Source organism: Nanorana parkeri, unplaced genomic scaffold, assembly GCF_000935625.1.
Source record: "Nanorana parkeri isolate BGI_ZX_2015 unplaced genomic scaffold, ASM93562v1 scaffold103, whole genome shotgun sequence".
Lineage (NCBI taxonomy): Eukaryota > Metazoa > Chordata > Amphibia > Anura > Dicroglossidae > Nanorana > Nanorana parkeri.
Genome location: NW_017306371.1, coordinates 1,192,957 through 1,202,855, shown reverse-complemented (window position 1 = coordinate 1,202,855; position 9,899 = coordinate 1,192,957). Strand labels below are relative to the sequence as shown.

The 9,899-nt window shown below is 43.5% G+C and overlaps 1 protein-coding gene across 1 annotated transcript in view; it reads right to left on the bottom strand.

Annotated features, from left to right (window-relative positions):
- KDELR1 (KDEL endoplasmic reticulum protein retention receptor 1) overlaps window positions 1–9,899 on the bottom strand; it is a 29,077-nt gene that overhangs the window by 18,516 nt on the left and 662 nt on the right. The gene's annotated exons all lie outside the window — the stretch shown is intronic.

Genomic DNA, 9,899 nt, shown 5'->3' with positions numbered 1-9,899 from the left:
TTTTACAATACGCACAAGTGAGTCACTTTATCCGTACTAAGCTCCCTACCCCGTGGTCTATGGTAACGCACACGTCCTTTTATAGGCTCCTGGCTTCACCGACCCAGAAGGTTTCTCTCTCCACCCTTTTGGCGGACATCAGGATATCTATATGCCATGACCCCCCCTCCGTGTTTCCCAACCATGTCCATAGATGGGCGAGGTTCCTCCAGTTACCGGTGGAGGAAACAGACCATTTGCTACCCGACGGATGGCTCTCGCTTAGGAAGGCTATCATTTCCGAAACATGGGAGATTCAATTCAAATTAATTCACAGAGCATTCTAGGCTTTCAATTTGAGATACACGTGTACTCCCTCGCACTGGCTAACTGCCTGCCCTAAGTGCCATGCCCAGTACCCCGATCTGGACCACTTAATGTGGCTGTGCCCCAAGATTCAACATTTCTGGTCTACGGTCCTGTCTTATATGTCCGCTCATGCAGGGACCCTGGAGGTCAAACACACCGGTCACATGTCTATTCCATTCTCTGCCCACGTCCATCTCCACAGCCTCCACGGGCTCCTCAAGATGCCTCTCTAGATGGGAGCATCTATGTCTGTTGACGGCGAAGAAGACCATTTTGATAAACTGGCTCATCCCCCCCCCTCCTTCCTTAGTCTCTTTGAAAGACCTCCTTCACAAATTGATGTCACTTGACAAATTAGAGGCCCAAGCCACACATGAGCACACGTCCAAATTTTTCAACACCTGGTCCACATTCCTTTTGGCGGAGTTACCACTGGGCCCATTAAAAGATCTAATGTCGCTATTCCAATATACGAAGTGGTACCTAAAGTCCAAGATAGCAGGATCTCTGGGTCCGTTGGATGTTCTGTAGGGCCTCCTGGGTGATGCACTTTCTAACACTAGAGAAGCCTGTCTGGTTTTCCCTTTTATTATAATTGTATTGTACTTATTTATCTTTTTTTTTTTTACTATATATGACATCTATGCCTTTCCCCCCAAACTTATTATTAGAAGTGTTAATTCAGTCGCATCGTATGATTCACTTAGGGGGTGTGGACATTCGGCTACTGTTAGAGATGGGGAACTGCAACTAGATTATTACTATGATCGTGTTTGGTTATCGGTTGGTTATAAACCTTATACTTAGATGTCTGCTGTTCATTTTTAAATTGTACTCTTGTACGCCCCCTCGGAGGGCTATACTTGTATTGCATTTGTTGATGTGTTATATACCAATAAAAATTATTTGCTAAAAAAAAAATGTATAAGCAGAGATCACCTTCTGTGAAGACGACATATCACAGCGATCAGGGGAAACAGAGAGATCAGCAGCTGGTGTTATATGCAGAGCTCAACTTTTCCGCAAGTTAATTTTTATTGAAAATGTAGGTTGACAGATCAAATGAATTGTGCAAGTGACAGAATCATCGACAATATATCGTAAAATAACATAACAGATAGAAAGAAAAAAAAAAAAAAAGAAGCAGCATGTCGTACTCATGGATATCTCCAAGAACGTATATACTTCAAAACAGGCACTATGCATCGGCCATGACAGTGTATTTAACAGCCGTAATCTGCCCATGTATACGACTCCAAAACAGAAAAGCGACTTCAGAATGGAACAGAATAGAGTATGTGGGACCAGAGTAATAGGAGGAAGGAGAAATGGCATTAAAAGGGACATTAGAACAGTTATAGGGTAGTTTGACGGGATCTGACCATGACCCCGAATGTATATGAAAAATGATGAGAACATCAGAGGACGTCGAGATCTCCTAAGGAGCCATCTGATTTAGCCAACAGGTGCCATTTGGAGTGTTGGAAGATCCATATGGTATCCCTCAGTTGATCTGTGGTAAGTTTGGACGTAAGGTAAGTCGACCAAGTATTGAAAAATTTCCCTGTACGTGCTAGGTTGTGTTTGGTATCTAGTTTGTTGATTAACATAAGTTGATGAAATGTAATTTTAGAATATGCGCGTTTGTCGCCGCGCGTTTTTACCGCGATTCGCTGTTAAAAACCGCACGACAAACGCGCGTTTCCAAGGGCTACCTGGCTGTATCCCGATGGATACGCGCCCCAAATAAGCTTCTGTACTTCTTTGGGCGTTTTGCAGCGCGTTCCTACGCGCTGTAAAACACCCAGGTGTCATTGGTTTTCACATGTTGAGGGTTTTACAGAGCGTAGGAACGCGCTGTAAAATGTCCAGGTGTGAACCAGGCTTTAGGCTGGGTTCACACCTGGGCGTTTTGCTATATGAGCGTTTTAGCGCTTGCAGCACGTTTTTCTGTCCAATGAAACGCGCGTTCGACGCTCGTTTTTTAACCTCCTTGGCGGTTTTATTTTTTCCATTTTTTTCTCTGTTTTTAGTTTTCTTTTTTAACTTTTAAACTTCCTGCCGGTTCCGCCCCCCTGCAACGCGGACGCTCGCAAGGGACGGAACCCGGAAGACGGATGCTGGCAGCGGCCGGAGAACACAGCGTGGATCGCGGACAAGGTAAGACCTACGCTGTATTCCCGAGTGTTGCTCTGGGTTACCGCTTTGGTACAGAAATGAACCCCGAGCCACACTCGGAAATACCAATGGATACGCGCTGAAATCTGCCCCATCACGCGAAAAAGAAGCTCAAGTACTTTTTCGCACGTAGGACGTTTTTCAGCGCGACAAAACGCGCTAAAATACGCCCAGGTGGGAACCATACCCGTAGCAATTAGTAGCATTTCACGTCTTGAACGTTTTTCAGCGCTGAAAAACGCCCTGGTGTGAACCCAGCCTTATGGCGGGAGTTGGGCTTATATTAGTCTTCAGGTAGTGCTAGGTTTCTGCCCTCTAAATGGCCATCGGTTCGCCATGTATGAAATATTTATTTATGAATAAAGATATATACAAGATTTATACAAATACTTTTAGAAATAAATAAAACCAGTTTATAAACAAAAAATGGATTAAAAACATTATAGGTTTCCTTTAATTTATAATCATATGTTTAAACTTTAATTTACAGCAGTGGGTGGACATCTAAATATGTATATCCACGGGTGTGCTGGGTGTGCAGGATAGGCAATATTCAGTATTCTGGTGTCTTAGCATGTAGTATCAGTAGCTGAGGTCTGCACAATACAAGGTAGGGGTGGACAAATTAGTATAGAATTAAGGAGCCAGGCTGTCCCAATCAGGGAGCCCCCTCCATTGACAAAAATTAGAGAAAACCTCAAAAAATGTGGCGCCAGCTATCATTGTTAATGAGCATTGGTTACCTGGCTCCTGGGATTTCTCCAGCCCTAATACAAAGTAACGGAATCTGCAAAGCCAATGTGTGAATTGTTGTTTTTTCTTGACAGACGTAGGCAGACACAGCCTGCTTATTGCACTATTATATGATGGTTTTTCTAATCCTTTCTAAAAGCAATCATACGATACCTGTTTTCAGCTCATCAGAATTACATGCAAATGCAAGAATATTCTGAGCTTATAAATATGTGAGTGGCATGAATTATAGCAATCCTGCAAAAGACAAGCAGCCCAATCCCACTGGACAAGCACCATCCATTCAATGCTGGCATGTTAAAAAGATTGCTGGACAATACACAGGAAAAAGATCAACACAGACAATTTAAGGACATTTAAGCTGATTAAGCAATTAGGCTACACAACCCAGCCTGGATTCAAGTGACAGCCCCCAACCCAGCCTGGATTCAAGTGTCAGTCCCCAACCCAGTCTCCATTCAAGTGACAGTGCCCAACCCAGTCTCCATTCAAGTGACAGTGCCCAACCCAGTCTCCATTCAAGTGACAGTGCCCAACCCAGTCTCCATTCAAGTGACAGTGCCCAACCCAGTCTCCATTCAAGTCACAGTGCCTAACCCAGTCTGCATTCAAGTGACTGTCCCTAAAGCAGCATGGAATCAACTGACAGTCCCCAACCCAGCCTGGATTCAAGTGACAGTAGGAGGTTCGGTCACATTGTGATGCCCTGCATCCTCAGAGATTTGGAGGTAAGAAGTGGAAATTGGAAGCTCCAAGTATCGGTTTTGCAGGGAGAGTTGGTGTTTAATTGGTTAGCCGTCAGTCTTATTGCCCAGTTATCTTTCATAAAGACACAAGAGGCTCATATCACAAAGATAGCCGGTGAGTTTATGGATCCTTATTTTAAAAAGTCAGCTGATTCCAATGAGATTTGAAAAATACAGCCACCTGGTTTAACATCAAGATTCTTTTTATTGTGTGAATCTTTTGTGAATTGAGCATAAGGTGTCCATATCTTTCAGTCTGATCCAATAGCAAAGGCTCCTCTGTTGACCAGTCTGCTCCTGAATCGGCTCATTCACACAACAGAATAGTGCGATTGGAGAATGGTAATGGGTTACACTTCCTAAATCACAAACACTACTCTCTAATGAAAATGAAATGCACAGTTTTAGATGGACAATGCAACAATGATCTGAAACAGGTCATTGTATTTCCTAAAGAAATCAACGGTATATTCTTGTGGACGATTTGATTTGACAGCACCCTACTGCCCTTATATTCATGGACCAAGTAAATCAGAGAGATACAATCAGCTAGTAGTACTGAAAACCTCTCATCTGTGAATAATGTCAAATTACAGCTCTTCTAGACAATCTTTAAATTACACCAGGGGGAACCTTTCTGGGAAAAATCTCATAAAATTCACAGCTGCACTACTTCCGCCATACATCTAGTTCATAGTACGATGTGCTAGCAGTTGTTAAGATATTATACGGTACACCAGCCAATGCAGAAAGTTTTCACTTTTATATTCAAAGCACATAATACAGAGCTGAGTCTCTGTACAATATAATGGATCCAGCTAGCCAGACTTTGCTCAATTGTTTATTAATGGCCATCGCAAACTATGCTAAGTCTAAATGGCAGCTGGCAACAACTAATCGACATAAAATCGATTATTGAAAAAGTTGTCAACTTTTTCAATAATCGATTAATCGGCTTCCGATCAGTTGGCCCTGTTCGCGGCTCCACACACGCTCTTCACGCCGCACCTCCTCCCCGCCTCACACAGTTTAATAATCGGCTAACTAATCGATTTTGAAAATAATCGTTAGCTGCAGCTCTACTGAGATTCATAGGAAACCTCAAAGTGCTATTTAGAAATCTGAGGCCACACTAACGTTGCCCTTAGATATGACAGACATTGCTGACCAGGGCTTGCTGGGGAGGAGAAGCAATCGGACATGTTAGAAAATCTTACCCAATCACAGTAGCATCTGCAATGCTCCTCCCTTGATGCACAATATAACCCTTGGTGTTTAGGGAATCAGCAGCTGGCATAAATGGCCAGTTGGATTGTACCTGCACATCTGACCACCCTAAGCACAGGGTGAAAGGGAACATCGTACCGCCCTCTGTTCAGTTCCAACTGAATACCCACGTACGCACATTGCTCCATTCAGCTGCCAGGAGCAAATGGAAACTTTTGAGTCACCAGAGTCATAGATTACACTAGGGATGCACAGATACTTTTCAGATACCAATGCCGATACTTGGCATTTTCATGAGAACTACCAGGGTTACGGCAGTTGCAGCTGGGACCTGGCTCTGGCGCTCCACCACTGTCCTGAAATCATTAGTTGATATTGTTTTTGAAAAACTCATTGTCACATGACAATAAACAAAAATGTATCAGTACTTGTATCTGTGAGTACTTGGGCAAGTATCCGTACTTGTAAAACTGGTATCGGTGCACCACTTATATTTATAAAAACAAAATCATACATTAAAAGGAGAAGTCACGCAGCTGGGCGGATCTCCACATCGATGTCAGGATCCGCTGCGGCGTAACGTGAGGACGCTAGTTTGTGTCCTCCCGTTACCCTAAGGAGAACTATGGGGGAAAACACTGACCCCATAGTTCTCCTTTAAAACAGAGATGTACAAATTCCAGGAGCTCCGTGTGCTCCTTACAAATTAAAGCTGCCTCCTAACTTTTGCATTTTTCTCTAGTCTAGGAGCTGGAGTGTGGTACTTGGTATCGGTGCTTCCCTAGATTACACAGTAATGGACTCCCAGTGTTAAAAGCGCCGATCAGCCTGGCGCCATCAAATGGCCAACTTACATGCTCCGCCATATCCTTCAGTTCCAGGTGCTGAAAGAAGCACAGTGAGAGGGGGGATAAGCAAACCGGATACTTTGCCCCGAATGGCAAAGACACAGGTCTGCATTAAAAGGCAGCTTTACATTTAGCGAAGTCGTCCTTTAAAGCTTCCACCCACCCCGCTTCCACCTATATCTTAACCGTAGCTCTGCTCCCGAAATCCTTACTGTACAGTCCTGCCCAGGGCTGCACAGCCTCTGCGCAAAAAAAACCTGGTGCCATTCAGCTCTTACATGCCCCCAGTCCCATTCATTCCTATGGCTGGGTCTGCACACCTCTAGATGGCTGAGGCACGCATGAGTTGCAAGCATGTGCAGCAGGAGCTGGGACCATATTGTGCAAAGGCTGTGTGGCACCAGGCAAGGCAGGGCAATAAAGATTTCAGGAACAGGGCTGAAGGTAAGTATTTAAGTTATACCTTCCACTAAAGGTGGATGTTGTCCTTTAAAGCTTGGACTTCTGTCTGGGCAGCAATGGCTAAAATGTCTGAGTTTGTAGGGAACAACAAACAGAAAAGAGAAAGCCTCTGTAGGCACACGGTTTCATTCACACAGCTTGTGCTGAACATTCTTGCTAGCAATCCAGGTCAACTGACATCTTCTACTCTATGACAGATTGAAGCCATAGATTGTAAACTCTTACTTGCTGGGCCCTCCTATCCCTCATTCTGAAATGTATAATAACAGTATAATCTTCAATTATATTGTAAAGCACTGGGCAAACTATTACATCCTGTATAATAATAATCAGCAATCACTCAGGTATTACCTACCATTTTCTCTCCAATTCTTATACATCGGGCCCGCTGCCATTTATACCAGTGTCCACTGGAAGGTTTACTTGTTTCTTTAACAAAAAAAAAAAGAAAAAAACCCCCACAAAACAAAGCAAATTATTTTAAAACAGCAGTGATCTGGAACTCGAGAGGCTTTGTATTGCTTTTCCATCTTGTTTAATTAAAAAAGAGCAGTCAATTCTATCAGTAATTGTTTTCCTTACACAAGAATTCAATTATCCCCCCGATTTTACTTGTTTGTATCCTGTCAAAAATGAACGTCTGGTAAAATAATGAGTTTGTATATAACAGCCTTAACAGTAACACACATCATTCCGCATGTCTAATGATGCTACAACATGAAGGACTCTGCAACGACAAAGAAATACAAAACAGAAAAAAAAAAAAAAGACTAATTACTTCTATTAATTATTTTTTGGATGACATGTTATGGATTGAGCACCCTGTCATGTACACAACTAGCTCTGTAAAGTGGAAGCAATGTACAATCATCTTGTAAAGCATAGCTACTCTACATGACATGACAACAGTCATGGGAAAATATTTGGGCTGATGCTGCTGACCTCTTCTGGAAATAGTTGTTGTCTGGCTGTCAGTTTGATGCTTCAGTTGTAATACCCTATCAGATCCAGCGCAAATATAGAAATCAGCAATCTGGACTTTCACAGGAAGCTTGATACTGGCACTATTAGATAGTATAGTATTAGGATAGGTACTGAATAGAAGGCCTGGCCATATGGAGTACTCTTGGTATTTGTCGGTGACGTTTCAGTGGCGTCAGAGGAGCAGCAAAAACCTTGACACAATGGAGGATGTCCAAAAGGTGGGAGATGGGTTTGTGTTTAACATGGGCTTTTAAGAGCTTACATTTAAGGGCCCCTTTACACCCATCTAGTAATTCAAAGCCCAATTCTAAGGAAAAAAAGGTTTTCCCTACTACTTGTTTATGCCTAGGGAACAGATTTTACTCACCTGACTCCTGCGCTTCCCCAGGCTCCCTTTGGGCTGCTAGACTGGTACCCGTAGCTTCTTCTCTACTTTGCTCTGGCGGTCAAGGGACCCCTAACATCATCAAGTACAATGCAGACTGCATAGACCTGCATTACAGTATATGGGAGATCACAGAGGGAGAGTCCACAAGCTGGAGCATAGAGGCGACCACCAATCACTGGGGGGAGCAGGGAGCAAGTGAAACACTTGAAATTAGCAATTTAGCCTTGCAGTGCGGCGTCACCCCCTCTGCATGGAAAACTTTCTACTTCCCTGGAATTGGGCTTTACGGGCCCATTTACACCTATCCATTGATTTACGGGCCCATTTACACCTATCCATTGATTTAAGGGCCTATTTACACCTATCCATTGATTTAAGGGCCTATTTACAAGTATCTATTATAGCACATATTACTTCAACACACAGTATTACTCCAAATGCACCCAAGTACATTGCATTGCCTTTAATATTTAATGGCGCACCCCAAAACACTATGGTAGCGCTTCCCTAATGCACAGCCATTGCAGCACACCACAACACTAATGCACTACCGAGCGTTGTGTTTCGCTGCTTCAGAAAAAATGACATCCATCAGGTTTTTGGTCCATTTTGAGGCATTGGAACAATGGGCCGCCTTAAGACCCCATTCACACTGAGCGTTGTAGCACGATTTTCGCTCAAAAATCACTCACATATGAAGTTCAATGTAGCTCGACCAATGCATTTCAATGGAGATGTTCACATCTTGCAGGTCAATGTCTCCTGAAGCTTGTCGCTCGAATATGAAGTATTTTTCGGCAGATTTCAAGCGATTTGGCCCCAATAGACTTTGATAGGCTGCCAAAAGAAGCGCTACGTAGTGCGACAGAATGTGCACTGTAGCTCAAAGTCGATCAGCTCAAATCAGCACTGAAAAAGCTTACTTTGTTGTAGCTCAGAGTGAATGGGGTCTAACATACATTAATGCACCACAATGGACCACCTAGGTGTGAATAGACCCTAAAAGGACAACTTCAATGTTGGTATGGATATGCTGTACCCCATTGGGCGGCTGGAGTCTGTGATAAATATGTCTCAGTCATAGGAAGGAATGGGGCAGTGGCACATGTGCACAGTAGGTATGGCATCCGGCCAGGATGTTATCCTTGAAAAGACTGAGCAGTGTCAGGCAGGAGCACACAGGGAAGATGGCGGCAGAGGGGAGGAAGGGAATTATCCAATTTAACATTTTCCTGGCATATAGATATCTGGTGATGGTGGAAAAGTAACTCCAAATGTACTGACACTCCGCTATAGAAGTACCTGCATGCATAGTGCAGTAACCCATAGCAACCGGACTTTCATCTACTGCACGCAGTCAGTGGTGTCACACTGTTTACTTTTTTTTTTAAACTTTATTGGCAGTGTACAAAATGTGCACTCCATTCAAGTCTTCATGCAGCCATATGGTGTGTTACGCTACTATGTGGTGACCCGCAGTGCCATCCAGGGTGCTGCAGAACAATGCAGAATGTCTGTATTTATTTTCTGCACATCACCAGCATTGTGGTATAAATGGGGCATTGTGCTCTCTGTGCCCTTGCAGTCACTGGGGTTTATGCACTGCAGAAAAACGCCAGTCACTGTAAGTGCATGATTAGGCCTCATTCGCATAGCTTAAAGTCAGGCCATACAGATCTGTGTGGTGTGCATGGCTGTATCTGCCGTTCCCGTCTATGTATGTTATGTGTATTTAGCAGTTTGCCTGGAGCTCAGCATTAAGTAGCAGCTGCGGCACTGCAGAAGTTACCACACCACCCTCCTAGTTATCATTATTACATAGTATTTATATAGCGCCAACAGTTTGCGCAGCGCTTTACAATATAAGGAAGACATTACAGTTATAATACAATTCAAGACAAGATGGTAAGGAGTTGCATTTATCTACAGATTAAACACACATGACCCATTTCACCAGATGAGCAC